Raw genomic sequence first — 18,651 nt, 5'->3', positions numbered from 1 at the left:
AGCCAACATACTTCTGCTGGCAAAATACCAGCATGGACACTGTTACCTATTTTGGTAAAAAACAGTCCATCAGCAACAGTCTCTCTATGCCCCACTTCCCTCAGCAGTGACCGCTCTAGTCACTGTTTTGAACTTCACTGCCCGGAGGCACTGTGACCAGAAGCTCACCTCACACTCTTTTTAAAATCCCCAGCATATTTTGGAAATGCTTCTTTTCCTGATAGCCCTCCTGTGCAAGCACACCTCCTAGACCACCTCTGTGAGCAAATTGGTATGGATCTGCACAAAGATAGATCCCCAGCTAAATCACGTGTTGCTGCATGGACCATGAAGGAAATTCTGGATCTCAACTGCCTCTGGAGAGAAGGGGCAGTGCAATGCCAGATGTAGAGTAACCACAGGAATGAAGATATCTATGTGGACATTGCAGAAGTGATGCAGGAGCTGGGCTACAATAGGGGCAAGGAGCAATGCTAAGTGACGGCAAAGGAGCTGTGGCATTAGTAATTACCTCAGGAGGCTCACAGAAATGGATCCCTTCATGTTGCTGGATTCCTTTCTGGCCACGTGAATCTCTGACAAGCTCAATTCCATCACGTAATGGACTTTCCTGAGCAGGGAGATAAACGTTTCCAGGATGGCCATTCTGCATCTCGGTATAAAAGAGCTCCCATAAATGATATTCAGCATCTGAAGGAGATAAATAACAAGACACAAAGTTCACTGTAAAGTCCAAATCTGTCACTGTACCCAGGGCGCTGTGCTTTGCAAAAGTACTTTCATTTTAACAGGTTTAAATGTATTCCTTTGAGTGTCACTGAATATCCCATTAGAGTAAATAGTGCCGAGTTTAAATTCCCCACACTGTTCATATTTTGCATACCTCTGTCATGTCATCTCAGGTGGGACTTCCAGCAGTGCATAAGTGAATTAGGCACCTAATTGCCATTGAAACTCTACAGAAGTCAATGGGGGTATGTAATAACCTTAGTCCCAGATTTGGACCTTAGCGTCCAAAATATGGGGGTTAGCATGAAAACCTCCAAGCTTAGTTACCAGCTTGGACCTGGTACTTGCTGCCACCACCCAAAAAATTAGAGTGTTTTGGGGCACTCTGGTCCCCCTGAAAAACCTTCCCTGGGGACCCCAAGACCCAAATCCCTTGAGTCTCACAACAAAGGGAAATAATCCTTTTTCCCTTCCCCCCTCCAGGTGCTCCTGGAGAGATACACAGACACAAGCTCTCTGAATCCAAACAGAGTGACTCCCCCTCTCCGTTCCCAGTCCTGGAAACAAAAAGCACTTTCCTCTTCACCCAGAGGAAATGCAAAATCAGGCTTGCAAATTCAACACACACAGATCTCCCCCTGATTTCTTCCTCCCACCAATTCCCTGGTGAGTACAGACTCAATTTCCCTGAAGTAAAGAAAAACTCCAACAGGTCTTAAAAGAAAGCTTTATATAAAAAGAAAGAAAAATAAGTACAAATGTTCTCTCTGTATTAGATGATACAACACAGGGTCGATTGCTTAAAAGAATATTGAATAAACAGCCTTATTCAAAAAGAATACAAATCAAAGCACTCCAGCACTTATATTCATGCAAATACCAAAGAAAAGAAACCATATAACTTACTATCTGATCTCTTTGTCCTTACACTTGGAAACAGAAGATTAGAAAATAGAACTACTTCTCCAAAGCTCAGAGCAAGCAGGCAGCCAGAAAACAAAGACAAAAAACTCTCAATTCCCTCCACCCAAAGTTGAAAAAATCCGGTTTCCTGATTGGTCCTCTGGTCAGGTGCTTCAGGTGAAAGAGACATTAACCCTTAGCTATCTGTTTATGACACGCCCCCCAAATTGCAGACAGTGGGGAAGCTCACTGGCGGCGATTTCCTTCTAGAACTTGAAAATAAACAGATTAATACAACACATACACCTTTCCATATACTCCTAAGTATATAACTAACAGACTTCTACATTTTAAGAACACTTTTTAACTACTGAATTCTGGGAAACTCTCACGGGAGAGTGCATCAGCAACTTTATTAGAAGCTCCTGTGATGTGTTGAATTTGAAAATCAAAATCTTGGAGAGCTAAACTCCAACGAAGAAGTTTCTTGTTGTTCCCCTTGGCAGTATGAAGCCACTTTAGTGCAGCATGGTCAGTTTGTAGTTGGAACCGCCGTCCCCAAACATATGGGCGTAGCTTTTCCAGGGCGTACACAATGGCATAGCATTCCTTTTCACTGACTGACCAGTGACTTTCCCTCTCAGACAGTTTCTTGCTGAGAAACACGACAGGATGGAAGTTGTGATCTGTTGCTTCCTGCATGAGCACTGCTCCTATACCACACTCAGATGCATCTGTGGTTACTAGGAATGGCTTGTCAAAATCCGGGGCCCTGAGCACAGGGTCAGACATGAGCGTTGCCTTAAGTTGGGTAAAGGCCTTTTGACACTCATTAGTACACTTAACTGCATTTGGCTGGGTCTTTTTGGTCAGGTCGGTCAGTGGGGCAGCGATTTGGCTGTAGTGGGGTACAAATCGCCTGTAGTATCCGGCCAAGCCTAAGAAGGATTGGACCTGCTTCTTGGACCGTGGGACAGGCCACTTTTGGATAGCATCCACCTTGGCCTGTAGGGGGTTTATGGTTCCTCGACCCACCTGGTGCCCCAGGTAAGTCACTCTGTTTTGGCCTATTTGACACTTTTTGGCCTTAACAGTTAGTCCTGCCTGCCTGATGCGCTCAAAGACCTTTTCCAGGTGTAGTAGGTGTTCGGGCCAGGAGTCTGAAAAAATGGCCACATCATCGAGGTAGGCAACTGCAATTTCTCCCAGTCCAGCTAGTAGACCATCTACCAGCCTCTGGAAGGTGGCGGGTGCATTTCGAAGGCCGAAAGGAAGGACATTGAATTCATACACCCCCGCATGGGTGACGAATGCTGACCTCTCCTTGGCAGGTTCATCTAGCGGTACTTGCCAGTACCCCTTGGTTAAGTCTATTGTAGAGATGAACTGGGCACGTCCCAACTTTTCCAATAGCTCATCGGTACGTGGCATTGGATAGTTGTCCGGACGAGTTACAGCATTTAGCTTACGGTAGTCCACGCAAAAGCGTATTTCCCCATCTGGTTTGGGTACCAGAACCACTGGAGATGCCCATGCACTGGTAGATGAGCGGATTATACCCATCTGTAGCATGTTTTGGATCTCCCGTTCTATAGCAGCTTGGGCATGAGGAAACACTCGGTAGGGTGGGGTTCTGATTGGGTGAGCATTACCTGTATCAATGGAGTGGTATGCCCGTTCAGTCCGTCCTGGGGTGGCTGAGAACAATGGGGCGAAGCTAGTGCACAGCTCCTTGATTTGCTGCCGCTGCAGACGTTCCAGAGTGGTTGAGAGGTTCACCTCTTCCACGCCACCGTCTTTTTTCCCGTCGTAGTAGACACCGTCAGGCCACTCAGCATCATTTCCCTGGACTGTAAACTGACAAACCTGTAAATCTCTGGAATAGAAAGGCTTGAGAGAATTAACATGGTACACTTTAGGCTTTAGTGAGGAATTGGGAAATGCTATGAGGTAGTTTACAGCTCCCAGGCGCTCTTGGACCGTGAATGGCCCTTTCCATGATGCTTCCATCTTATGGGCCTGTTGCGCCTTCAAGACCATAACCTGGTCTCCTACCTTGAAGGACCGATCTCTGGCATGTCTGTCATACCAGGCCTTTTGCTCTTCTTGAGCATCCTTTAGGTTCTCTTTAGCAAGGGCTAAAGAGTGTCGGAGGGTGCTTTGTAGGTTGCTTACAAAGTCCAGAATGTTAGTTCCTGGAGAAGGCGTAAACCCCTCCCATTGCTGCTTCACCAACTGTAATGGCCCCTTAACCTCGTGACCATACACAAGTTCAAACGGTGAAAACCCTAAACTGGGATGTGGTACAGCCCTGTAGGCAAACAGTAACTGCTGCAACACTAGGTCCCAATTATTGGAGAATTCGTTGATAAATTTTCGTATCATGGCCCCCAATGTTCCATTGAACCTTTCCACCAGGCCATTGGTTTGATGGTGGTACGGGGTGGCAACCAAGTGATTCACCCCATGAGTTTCCCACAGTTTTTCCATGGTCCCTGCCAGGAAATTAGACCCTGAATCTGTAAGGATGTCGGAGGGCCAACCTACCCTGGCAAAGATGTCTGTTAGGGCCAGGCACACAGTGTTAGCCCTGGTGTTGCCTAGAGCGACTGCTTCTGGCCATCGGGTAGCAAAGTCCACTAAAGTCAGTACGTACTGCTTTCCTCTGGGCGTCTTTTTTGGGAAAGGGCCCAGAATATCCACAGCTACTCGCTGAAATGGGACCTCAATTATGGGGAGTGGCTGGAGAGGGGCCTTGACCTGGTCTTGCAGCTTACCCACTCTTTGGCATACCTCACAAGACCGGACATACTTGGCAACGTCCTTGCCCATCCCCTCCCAGTGGAAGGACTTCCCCAACCGGTCCTTGGTTCTGTTCACCCCAGCATGGCTACTGGGATGATCATGGGCTAAGCTTAAGAGCTTCTCCCGGTACTTAGTTGGAACCACCAACTGTTTTTGCGGCTGCCATTCTTCCCGGTGTCTACCAGAAAGAATTTCCTTGTACAAAAGTCCTTGGTCTATAACAAACCGGGATCGATTAGAAGAGCTGAGAGGCGGTGGGGTGCTCCGTGCCGCCGCCCAAGCTTTCTGAAGGCTGTCATCCGCTTCCTGCTCAGCCTGGAACTGTTCCCTTGAGGCTGGGGTCACCAGTTCTTCCTCAGACTGTGGACTTGGGCTTGGTCCCTCTGGAAGCGATGTAGGTGATGGGGTTGTTTCCGTTGCTGGTGAACCGCTCTCCGCTGGTGCACCTGAGGGTATTTCAGGCTCTGGCTGAGCCTTTTGGGTATGGTTGTCTTTTGCTTCTGCCAGTTCTGGCTCGCTGGCGCCCTCTGGCGTTGAGTTTGAAGATGGGGTTGCACTTGCTGGTGCTGGTTGCTGTTCCAGTTCCGGGCCTGGGACTGGAGATGCTGTGGCTGTTTCAGTGGTAGGCATGGAATCCGGGTCCTCTACCTCTGTCTGGGTCTTTGGTAACACAGACGGGGCCTCTGTGGACGGTTCAGGAACAGGAATGGGTCTGGAAGCTTGCCTGGTTTGGCTACGTGTAACCATTCCCACTCTCTTGGCCCGCCTCACCTGGTTGGCCAAGTCTTCCCCCAGTAGCATGGGGATAGGATAATTGTCATAGACTGCAAAAGTCCACATTCCTGACCAGCCTTTGTACTGGACAGGCAGTTGAGCTGTAGGCAAGTCTACAGCTTGTGACATGAAGGGGTAAATTGTAACTTTGGCCTTTGGGTTGATGAATTTGGGGTCAACGAAGGATTGGTGGATAGCTGACACTTGTGCCCCCGTGTCTCTCCACGCAGTAACCTTTTTTCCGCCCACTCTCAAATTTTCCCTTCGCTCCAAGGGTATTTGAGAGGCATCCGGGCCTGGGGATCTTGGGTGTGATGGTGGTGTAATGAATTGCACTCGCATGGTGTTCTTGGGACAGTTGGCCTTGATATGTCCCAGTTCATTACACTTAAAGCATCTTCCATCTGATGGGTCACTGGGCCGAGGTGAGTTACTGGAGACTGGTGAGGTTGAAGGGTAGGGTATCTGTGGCTTTACTTGGGTGGTATGTGGGGTCTTTGGCTGTCCTCGGTTGTAGGGTTTATGGTCTGTGTGCCCCCTGGGGTAATCGTTCCCCTTGACAGTAGCTTTCTTGCTTTCTGCCAGTTCCATCCATTTGGCTCCAATCTCCCCCGCCTCAGCGATATTCTTGGGGTTTCCATCTTGTATGTACCGCGTGATGTCTTCAGGAACACCATCCAAGAACTGCTCCATTTGTATGAGGAGGTTCAGTTCTTCCAAGGTTTGAATGTTGTTTCCTGTTAGCCAGGCCTCATAGTTTTTTGCAATGTAGTAGGCGTGTTTGGGAAATGACACCTCTGGTTTCCACTTTTGGGTTCTGAAGCGCCGACGGGCATGATCTGGGGTTATCCCCATCCTGTATCTGGCCTTGGTTAGAAAAAGTTTATAGTCATTCATTTGGTGCTTAGGCATTTCAGCTGCCACCTCTGCTAAAGGTCCACTGAGCTGTGACCTCAATTCTACCATGTACTGGTCTTCGGGAATGCTGTACCCAAGACAGGCTCTTTCAAAATTTTCCAAGAAGGCCTCGGTGTCATCACCTGCCTTGTAGGTGGGAAATTTCCTGTGCTGTGGAGCAATATTTGGCGCCGGGTTGTTAGGGTTGGCTGGCACATGCAGCCCAGCTTTTGCCAATTCCAGTTCATGTTTTCTCTGTTTTTCCTTCTCTTCATTCTCTTTTTGTTGTTTTTCCATTTCTTTTTGTTGTTTTTCCATTTCTCGGCGGTGCTTTTCCATTTCTCGGCGGTGGGCCACCTCTTCTTCTTCTAGTTTTCTTTTGTGTGCTGCCTCTTGGGCCGCCTGTTCTCTTTGGAAGGCTGCCAGTTTGATGCTTTCTTCCTTTTCTTTCATCTCCATCTGTCGCCTGTGTTCAGCTTCTTTGATTTGTTCTTCGGTGTCAATTTTTGCCTTAGAAGTCATGGTTCCTGTTTTCTTGTGTTGGGGTGCCCTCCGGTGTTTATCTTCTGAACTGCAGGTTCTCTGTTGCCTCCTGAAGTCTGCCTAGCAACAGTGCTTTTTTCCCTTTCTCTCTCTAGCTAATGTTCAATGAAGGGAAACCAGAAAAACCACTTTATTTGCATGCATATAAGTGCCGGTACTTGCCTCCTAATGGGAGGGCTATTGCATGACAAAAGACCCTCAACAGTTTCTTAATGGCTTCTCGCTTAACATGCAAGCCACAAACTGCGAGAGAGAGCAGAAAAAAAAATTCTCTCTGGTTCCCTTTTAAAACCAACTGCTTCTCTCTGCTAAAAAGCCCTTAGCAGAGAAAAGAAAAATATAATATTTCTACTGGCTTCTGGATTCTGTCTCCCACCAGCTGCCACTCATGTAATAACCTTAGTCCCAGATTTGGACCTTAGCGTCCAAAATATGGGGGTTAGCATGAAAACCTCCAAGCTTAGTTACCTGCTTGGACCTGGTACCTGCTGCCACCACCCAAAAAATTAGAGTGTTTTGGGGCACTCTGGTCCCTCTGAAAAACCTTCCCTGGGGACCCCAAGACCCAAATCCCTTGAGTCTCACAACCAAGGGAAATAATCCTTTTTCCCTTCCCCCCTCCAGGTGCTCCTGGAGAGATACTCAGACACAAGCTCTGTGAAACTACACAGAGAGACTCCCCCTCTCTGTTCCCAATCCTGAAAACAAAAAGTACTTTCCTATTCCCCCAGAGGGAATGCAAAATCAGGCTAGCGATCCAACACACAAATCTCCCCGATTCCTTCCTCCCACCAATTCCCTGGTGAGTACAGACTCAATTTCCCTGAAGTAAAGAAAAACTCCAACAGGTCTTAAAAGAAAGCTTTATATAAAAAGAAAGAAAAATAAGTACAAATGTTCTCTCTGTATTAGATGATACAACACAGGGTCGATTGCTTAAAAGAATATTGAATAAACAGCCTTATTCAAAAAGAATACAAATCAAAGCACTCCAGCACTTATATTCATGCAAATACCAAAGAAAAGAAACCATATAACTTACTATCTGATCTCTTTGTCCTTACACTTGGAAACAGAAGATTAGAAAATAGAACTACTTCTCCAAAGCTCAGAGCAAGCAGGCAGCCAGAAAACAAAGACAAAAAACTCTCAATTCCCTCCACCCAAAGTTGAAAAAATCCGGTTTCCTGATTGGTCCTCTGGTCAGGTGCTTCAGGTGAAAGAGACATTAACCCTTAGCTATCTGTTTATGACAGGGTACATAATTCATTTAGGTGTTTTTTAATATCACACTCCTCTCCAAATTAAATAATCCCAGTCTCTTCAGTCTTTCTTCATATAGAAGTCTCTATAGGCCTCCAGTCATTTGTCTCCATTCTCTAAATTCCTTCTACAGAGCCAGAGGTTTGAAGTCTGGCTAGGGTATTGTTGTGCTTCACAGCATCCAGTTGTATGGCAGTGTATAATAAACACATCAGCTGCTGGATGTCTCTGCTAAAGTGATCAGCAGGAACCAGCAGGATCCAGAGTTAACAATTTATTGAGACGAAAAGAGGCACTTACACTTTTCAGAGCTATTCTTTCAGGCTGACTGCAGACTCAGGCAGACTGTACTGCATTTACACTTGGGTCACATGAGGGTGATTTTTTTCACACTTATAGGGGCTCAGGATTTACCTTTTAAAACTAATATTCTTCTGCACAATTCCATAATGATGGGTGCATTTTGCAGCCAACTTCTCAGCCACAGAATAAGTGGAGCACTCTAGGGATGGTGTAGATGAACTCTTATAGGACTTAACTTCTCTGATTCTGTAAGCAGCAGCCATTAACCATCTAGTGAGGGGGATAAATCACACTGAGATCCTCATAAGATGGTGGTGTATAAATTAAGTCTGCTAGGGACCTCACTAGATAATATGTCCGCAGCGTATGAAATACCAGTGAAAGGATTTTTATAAAACCAGTAATTGCGAGGCACAGCGCCCCTCTCTCAGGGCATGTTTCACCAGCAAAGTTTATTTCAATATTATAATATTTATTGTGCGATACAATGCTGGAGAGCTTTGTGGGATGGAGTTTCTCTAGCAGCAGACAGCACTAGAGCTAGCTGTCTCCTCCAGCTTTCAGGGACCATTTATTTAGATTAAGCCTAATTCATTCAGTCTCTCTGTGAACGAGGTTGTTATTTTTCTAATAATCCAAATGGGAAAAGGTGGCCTTACTGATGGGAGTAACTCCCTTTGCTGTATCTGGCCAGGATTTTCACTGCATATAGCCTATTTCAGTTCATACCATTTTACCTGACTGATTTCTATAAATTATTTCCCTTGTAGGGTTGTGTTTCTGCTAATTTCTTTCAGCTCCATGAGGACCATCAGATACATAAAGAGAGGCTGTGAGGCCCATTCCAGAAGCAATACTATAAAAAAAGGCTATGCCTGACATGTACGTTTGTGAGAGATGGGCCCTGATGGCCAATCTCTCCCCTACTGTCTAATGTGCACAGAACCCCTTTGTTCTGCTCCCTGGTCTTCTTCCAGAAAATCTTTTATTACTAAACTCCTCAGAAACCCACATTAGTTTCTTGCTGGCCCCTCCAACCCCCTACCTGATCCACCCCACTCACTCTGCTCTGCTAAGAAATCAGTCTCTTTATCCCAATCCATGCACAACCCCCTCTTGGCCTCTCTCTTGAGCCACCATAGGATCAGTCTGCCACATTATCATCATGTTCAAACAATAATGCAGAAAATGCAGACGTATTAAGCACTTACTACATGGGAACAAATATTTGATAATGAGCTCTCCAGTGTAGCAGCTAAAGGTATAACAAGAACCCATGGATGGAAGCTGAAGCTAGACAGGTTCATATTGGAAAGATGGTGTAGATTTTTAACAGTGAGGGTAATTAACCATTGGGAACATTTACCCAGGTAATTTTTTTTTGTGGTAAATTCTCCATCACTGGCAATTTATAAATAAAGATTGGATGTTTAAATTACAAAAAAAAAAAAAAAATTACACTAGTTCAAAGAGGAATTATTTTGGGGATTTCTATGGCCTGTGTTATACAGGAATTTAGTCCAGAGGATCACAATCATCTCTTCTGGCCTTAGAATCTATGAAAACAGGTAATATCCCTTACATTGGTTGATTCAGGGTTGAGTCTTTTAACACCAGGTTTCGGCCCTGAATTCAAATTGAGAATTAATTAATTAATGACACACTCTACTCTGTGCTCCTGAAAAAAAAATCCAATATTCCCTATTCAGTCCAGGGAGCTTTGCAGCATCTTTCCACTCCAAGTGGGCATGATCAGCCAAGCATCTAAGTGAGATCAACTGCCCCTCCACCCCCAGAAAACAGAATTTAGATACCGCCCCCCTCCGAGTAGCTCACCCAGTGTCCTCTGCCAAGCTTACCAAAGGCTCCCTCAAACCCAATCTTTTCCCATCAGATATGGGTCTCCAGTGTGCCCAAGAAAATACTAGAGGATAAGGATATAGCCCTCTGATGAATGATTGACAAGTATCTTTTCCAAAACAAAGCACCCTTTATTGATGCAAACAAAATTCCTAATACAATAACAAGCTAACAACTCTCTTATTGATGTTATAAAACACAAATCCTTAATAACAAGCTAAAGAGCACCCAAACTGCAATAACACACAGTTAAGGTGGCTGCTCATTGCTTCTGTCCTTGAAGCTTCATTATTATTAGCAGATAGTGCAGCAGGTTAGTCCAGCAGACCTTGAGTTTATTAATAAAGGAAGACCATAAACACGGTTCAGTGGTGAAGGCACTCAGCCAGGTTTATTGTCAATGATGCACAGTACTAGCTCCCTGGATCAATGTCTACAGTTGCACCAACATATGTATGCTCACTGCAATGGACTCAGCTCAGTTAGCTGCAGGACTTTCTGCAGCTCTCCTCAACTGGACAAAAGGCTTAAGGCGAAGTAGCATGACACTTACAGGCCGAAGCAAACAACAAGAAAACACAACTTAAACACCTCCTTATGTATTTCATGACATCTGTTTGTTACCTCCCTTTGTCCCTGATATCTTGGACAAAACATCCCTATTACACCCCATTATTTTGTCAAACCATCTTATCTTGTATTAGATTGGAATGCATCTGTACTAGCTAAAATATATTTATGTAAATAGCTAATAAACTAGCAATAACTTTGCCAAGTTCATGTACTGGATAATGAACTTGTAAGCATCTACTTTGCTACATGGCCTGACTTTGGTTCACAGCCTCCGGTTCAGGCCTCAAATCTTGCACCAGGCATAGTGCTCCAGACTCTATCTACTACATTCCCCTGCTTTTTGTCTTTTATGGGAAGGATGTTGACCCATTATCCTGGAAAAGCAAAATGTACGGACTGAAAATGACCCAGTGGGCTAAACATGATTTCTTGGTCATTTTGCTTTACCCATCCATACATTCATGCCCCACATGTCCTGTGGTCTGCACATTCCCTCTTACGACCTGTGGACAATTTCCTTTTTCCAATTGTTCTTAGTCCCATTTTAAAAAACTGCAATAGGCACTATTACAATATATTTCACAGTTCAAAGTACATGAGGGGAGGGATAGCTCAGTGGCTTGAGCATTGGCCTGCTAAACCCAGGGTTATGAGTTCAATCCTTCAGGGGTCCACTTAGGGATCTATGGGCAAACATTGGTCCTGCTAGCGAAGGCAGGGGGCTGCACTCAATGAATGACCTTTCAAGGTCCCTTCCAGTTCTAGGAGATTGGTATATTACCTTTACTACCTAACAGACATTGAAATAGTGACATTACAAGTAAGCCTCTCATATATATAAATTTCTTGTAATTAGATACTACACAGTACTGTCCATCCATGTTATGGGTTGCCTTTACTGTTGGTTGTCACCATCTGGTAAGCTTTGCTGGGCAGGAGACAAGACCAACTAGTTTCTCAGTCCATTAGATTAGCCTGAATTATTGTGGCCACACACTGGAGTTGCAACATTCCTGACATAACAAGCTGGGTGTGGTGCTCTTTAGGTTTGTAACACACCTGTAGTTGAGGTACATTTGGTTGTTTCAGGTAGATGCTGTTTTCCAGATAACCTACTGAATGGACAGTAACCAGTTTATCAAATAGTGTTGTCAGGATTCCATATTTGTAATTTGACACTAAACAAAATTGTTCTGAATAACATGTGCCTTAATTAGAATGCTGTATCACTGACCCCATGACTTGTATTAACAGAAAAATTGTTTATGTAAATGGCAAGTTACATACAGCAATGCTACGCTGAGTTGGTCAAACGCATGGGGGATGGATGCAGGGTAGATTACAGCTCCAAAATTACACAGAAACCTTCTCCCTTTATATACATTGCACATCTCATTGCCTTTACTATACATCCACGCACTGACTCTGATTCAACTTGCTCTTTACCTCATCTCTACATTCTTTGTCCTTTATTATCTATTTCATAGTAAATAGTTCTCTGTTTTCCCTCTTATTTTAGTTAGCGCAGACATTCTGTCTTCTTGGCCTACTGACCTATTTACTTATCTTAATTTAGCACATTCCATTTTCAACCTAATAATTTATTTTCTTCCTTAACCCTATCTTCCAAAAAATAAGACTTCCCTCCAGGTGCTAATTACTCATTTTGGGCCACGCCTTAGCTACATTCCCCTGCTTCTGTTCTTTTTATATGAGCATTTGTTTCATTTGCATTATATTCCTGTCTTTCTGTGCTTTCTTTTTCAAGTTTATTACCCACCTGCACATTTCCGAGACGATAGTGGTGGTAATCATTTGAACCACCATTAAAATTAGGCTTAAAGTACAAACCAGGGGGTGCAAGCAATATCATCCCCAATTACTTGTTGTTCAGCTATTAAATTGGGCAATGGGCACCTGTTGCTCTATTTTCCTTTTTAAATGTTCCCTAATGAGTTGGTTAGGGTAGTTACTACGTAACTTTCATAAGCAATACAAATAATTTCTTTACCAATTTGTTTTTTACTTGCCTTTATATTGTTTGCTGCAATTAGTTTGTTAAACAGTTTAACAATATTATTCACATTATAAATGATGTACTGTTTTGTTAGTAGCCAGGCCCTTATCCATGAATTACAGGTTCAAACACAGTTTCCACTGCCAGGTGGTCAAAATAATTAATGTTTTGTTTTTATATATATATATATATATATATATATATATATATATATATATATATATATATATATATATATATATGTTTGTATGTTGGTGTATATATATTTTTCATATTACCCTTATTTTAAATAGGTCTCCACATTCAAATAACCTTGAAATATACTCAATCATTGTAGCTAGATTTTGGAGTCTGCTATTTTGAAAAGATACCAGGCTGCTGATTAGTCTTTTGACCAGCCCCTGAATCTTGTGCACATTCTTGATAAGATGCTAGTATATCAATTAAAAAAGTAGCATGTAGCAATACTGTAGATACAGTTGCTTTTACACAATAGCCAAATTCATCCATATTTTAGTGATAAAGATTTAAAACCACAGGCAGATGAAATGAACTTACTTTGCATAATAATATCCATTTTAAAACAACAATTAGACCTGGCCCAGCTTGTGGTTTCTATAATGGCGCTGTGGACAATTGCATACTTAACTGTCTGAATTGACTGAAATTAGTTGACTAGTCTGTTATATACAAAGGACTTTGTTTTTCTTTTCCTGATACCCAGGGGCTTCTTCATTGTGCACTGATATCTTCCCATGTCTTTGGTCTGTGGGATCCACCCTTAACAGCTTGAGTTGGTTAACGTGATAAAGTTTTCGCTTGTTTGTTTTACATTTCTCTTGTTTTCAATAGCCCAAATTTGATACACAGATTAACTTAGTTTGTTTACATTGTAGTAGAGACCAAGTACTCTATAAAACAAGGTATGCTTTTGTGCAGACTTTCCTTTTTTTTTTTTTAGCACAAATACAGTATAACTGTTTCAAATGCTTTTGCAGTTTTTGCAGACATTCATTTTTACTTCCTTAAAATGTACATTATTAATTTTGTTATACTGTAGTGCATAACTGCTAAAATAGATGCCCACAGTCTTCTGTGCAGTGTATTGCTCTCCCCTGCTGAGCACTCCATTTTAGCAAGAGTTGGTAACAGAATTTTTACCCAACCTTTCTAGAGTTAATTTGCTTGTCACACCAATTCCACTTTTGTTAACTGTTTAGAAACACAAACTTTAACAACTACTTCCCTTTAATATAACATAGAAGAAAAGAGTATAAAAATTAAACCAAACTGAATTTTAAATGCAGGTCTATTCCAACACTTCGAGGGTACTAAACTTTTATGACACTTGGTTGTATTTGACCCACAAAGGGGGAAACCTATTGAAATTGTTTGGTTAGTGTTAACATTTTGCAACATAACCAGACATAGCATGTATTGTAATATTTTTTACCATTTTTGCTATAACATTCTTTTAACTAAATTTTAATATTTAATAAAGGCACAATCAAGTTTATGAAAAAACAAACAAGAAACTGACATTTTGCTACTATTACCTTTACATTAATATTGTTGTTTCCCTTTATATTTTCCCTTTAAATCAAAAACCTGTGATTAATAAAAGAGAATTATTTTTGTTTACAATTGTATTATTTATTGAAGCAAAAATATATGTACATATATTTATAATGGAGGCCTTTATGAGCTTTGCCAAAAAAAAATTAATTGGTATTATGATGGTTACACTTCATCATAATATTAAAATAGTGTGGTAACACTTATATTAAAAAAAGTATAAAATCGACTTTTGTTGCAACAAAATAAAAACAAAAAAATAGTCACGTGACACACACAACATACAAACACAGGACAACATATATGACAAACTTACAACTAAAAACAAATGGCACCAGAATTACAATCATATCAACAAAATAAGGCATTAAGAGCACAAAATTATTAAAAAATGCATTTTTAAAAGGCAGGCAAACAAAAGAATTAAACATTTAAATAAGCAATTTACATTTTTATTTAAAACTTTTAATAAGGACTGATAAAAATCCATATTAAATTATTTCCTCCCTTTGTGTATTAATTTAGTAACTTAAGGCATCTTCTATTACTTTCTATTACTTTTATTGTAAAAAAAATGCTATTAAATGGAAATAAGAAAAGCCCATGTTTCTTATTAATTAGTGCTTAGTATTAGAAGTAAAGTTAATATGTCTATTGCTTGGCAACTATATCTTCAAGAAAGTTAGGAGTATTTCCAGCTATTACATTCCTGAAGGGTTAAACTAATTAATTCATTGGGCTTATTTAAAGCATTTACCTTATTTTCTCTCAGTTTGTTTTTTGATTTGTTTTATTTTCAGTTGCTTCATCTTTTTAGCAAAAGAGATTTCTGTAATAAGTATAACTTTTAACTTTTAAAACAAAAACAAAGCAGAAGTGAGGAGAGGCAGGAGGAGGAGAGGTGCAAGCAGCCTTGGAAGGGAGGGAAACCTGAGTCAAGAAAAATTAATTAACTCTGTTAAATTTTCTTAAAGTACAGGCAACAACAGCAAATTGAGGGAGGATATAATGGAAAACAACCGGTATGTAAAAATATTTGAGAAAGGAGGTTGTTATTAGCTTTGAGCGAGGAGTGGACTCCATTGAATAAAGCAGTTGGGAACCTGTGCCCCTGGTTTTTATCCTGGCCCTGAAAGGAGAGTGGGGGTGTTAGTTCAGTTCTTGCACAGGTACCTGGGAGGATTTAACCAGGGCCACATGGTGGCTAATATGCAGGAGCCCACAACCTGAGGGGGGAGGAAGTGGAAGGGTGTACCTGTAGTGGGGGAAAGCGTTGCATTCCCTGTCATGGTGGTAGGTTGGCTGGCACAGGTCCAGGATGCAGTCAGTCAGTGCCTCCCTGTGACCTCTCCCTCTTCTCAGGGTAGGGAGTCAGGGCCTGGCCCTGTCACCCCTACTGGCTGCACTCTGAGGCCCCACAGTGGGGCAGGTGGACTGACCAAGAGGCCCTTCCAGACATGTCAAGTCTCACTCATTGCGTGTGATACTCATCAGCATGTTATCTCACTCTCATACATGTTCCTAAGTTTATCTCACTTGGTCTGAATAAATATGTTTTTTTTAATAATTGGAGATATACCTATCTCCTAGAACTGGAAGGGACCTTGAAAGGTCATTGAGTGCAGCCCCCTGCCTTCACTAGCAGGACCAAGTACTGATTTTTGCCCCAGATCCCTAAGTGGACCCCTCAATGATTGAACTAACAACCCTGGGTTTAGCAGGCCAATGCTCAAACAACTGAGCTATCCCTCCCCCCGAAACTTGGAAAGCTGCTTTCCAAGCTTGTGTACTGTGGAAACTAGAAGAACATAACATAACACAAGAACATAAGAACGGCCGTACCGGGTCAGACCAAAGGTCCATCTAGCCCAGTATCTGTCTACCGACAGTGGCCAATGCCAAGTGCCCCAGAGGGAGTGAACCTAACAGGCAATGATCAAGTGATCTCTCTCCTGCCATCCATCTTCATCCTCTGACAAACAGAGGCTAGGAACACCATTCCTTACCCATCCTGGCTAATAGCCATTTATGGACTTAACCACCATGAATTTATCCAGTTCTCTTTTAAACGCTGTTATAGTCCTAGCCTTCACAACCTCCTCAGGTAAGGAGTTCCACAAGTTGACTGTGTGCTGCGTAAAGAAGAACTTTCTTGTATTTGTTTTAAACCTGCTGCCTATTAATTTAATTTGGTGACCCCTAGTTCTTGTATTATGGGAATAAGTAAATAATTTTCCTTATCCACTTTCTCCACATCACTCCTGATTTTATATACCTCTGTCATATTCCCCCCTTAGTCTCCTCTTTTCCAAGCTGAAGAGTCCTAGCCTCTTTAATCTTTCCTCGTATGGGACCCTCTCCAAACTCCTAATCATTTTAGTTGCCCTTTTCTGAACCTTTTCTAGTGCCAGTATATCTTTTTTGAGGTGAGGAGACCACATCCGTACACAGTATTCGAGATGTGGGCGTACCATGGATTTATATAAGGGCAATAATATATTCTCAGTCTTACTCTCTATCCCATTTTTAATGATTCCTAACATCCTGTTTGCTTTTTTGACCGCCTCTGCGCACTGCGTGGACACCTTCAGAGAACTATCCACAATGACGCCAAGATCTTTTTCCTGACTCGTTGTAGCTAAATTAGCCCCTATCATATTGTATGTATAATTGGGGTTATTTTTTCCAATGTGCATTACTTTACATTTATCCACATTAAATTTCATTTGCCATTTTGTTGCCCACTCACTTAGTTTTGTGAGATCTTTTTGAAGTTCTTCAAAGTCTGCTTTGGTATTAACTATCTTGAGCAGTTTAGTATCATCTGCAAACTTTGCCACCTCACTGTTTACCCCTTTCTTCAGATCATTTATGAATAAATTGAATAGAATTGGTCCTAGGACTGACCCTTGGGGAATACCACTAGTTACTCCTCTCCATTCTGAGAATTTACCATTAATTTACCAGAATTTAACCATGGGGACTACATGTGTGTGGCATACCATGCCACCCTTACTTCTGCACTATGGTGGCAGCACTGCCGTCAGAGCTGGGTGCCCGGCCTGCAGCCACCATTCTCTCCCCTCTGCCTTCAGAGCTGGACAGCCGGAGAGCAGCGGCTGCTGGCCGGGATCCCAGCTCCGAAGGCAGCGCCACCACCACTAGCAGCAGAGAAGTAAGGGTGTAAATGCCATACCATATCACCCATACTTCTGCATAATATTTTATCTTTGCACTGGGAAGCGTGGTTATGGAAGTGAGGAGGTGGACCTAAGGCAAATTTTAGGGTGACTACAGCTCCCGCAAACCTCCCTCAGCTCTGCTTCTGGTGTCACTAGTAGCAGCCCTCTGGCCATCAAAGAGAAAAAGATGTAACTCATAAACTGGAAAGTAAAAGACATCACACAAATAGCAGAGCAGTGTCTTCACAGATGCAAATTTATTTAATACCTTTTGTCCCAGCAATAATCAGACTTTTCTTTTTTTGTTTGTTTGTTTTGGTAAAACTGTAATCTTAGTACTTTGTCAGAAACTCTGCAATGTTCTTTCAGAAAATTTTGTTTTTCTGAATTAACTTTTATTGGGACCAAGATTTTTCTGTTTCTGTACAGTTTTCAATGTGTCCCGATGATGGTTAAATACTAATTAACTAAGCTGATACCCTTATCCACATCACATTAAAAAAATCCGTTTTATTTGTATATTAACATACATATTTGTAAAAATTTGGTTATACTGTTTGAATGTTCCTTAATTGTCTATTAATTCCCCATTTTTATATTTAGCTTTGAAAAAATATTCATTTTTTTTGCATATTACAATTTGTTTGTGTACGAAATATAAACGTTGTTTTTACCCCTCTCCATTGACATGTGCAGAAGTGAAAGTTACAACTGTGCTTGCACAGCAGCACCTGTGGCCCCTGTTTAAAGATACCTTCCAGATAGCCGGATTGCCCAACATTCTGCAACAATCAAATCAACATGTATGCTGAACGGTGCCATTGCTCCCTATTTCCAAGAGCGTCTTGTGAGACAAATGAAGCCTGAAGCCTTTTCTCTCTCTGTTGATGGCTCTAACAACAGAAGCTTAGAAACATCTAGTGACAACCAGTTACTTGACTTATGCCTCACTATTGGCCTTCATGAAGCCACTGCAAAATAAATTTGTTCCAAAACATGATGAGAGAATGATGTCACATGAGATACTATGGGATAACTGTGTTGGGTTTTCTGTAGACAATGCCAGTGTAAACATGGGTAAGAATAATTCATTGAAGACACTGGTACAAAGTAAGAATGCATGGGTATATTTCATGGGATGTCCATGTCACATCATCCACAATACTGCGGTGCTTCACAGTTTTCTAGAGTGTCAGGATTTTACGTTGAAGATTTATGTATTGATTG

The sequence above is a fragment of the Gopherus flavomarginatus genome, chromosome 8, assembly GCF_025201925.1.
Source record: "Gopherus flavomarginatus isolate rGopFla2 chromosome 8, rGopFla2.mat.asm, whole genome shotgun sequence".
Classification (NCBI taxonomy): domain Eukaryota; kingdom Metazoa; phylum Chordata; order Testudines; family Testudinidae; genus Gopherus; species Gopherus flavomarginatus.
This window is presented reverse-complemented; position numbering follows the sequence as displayed.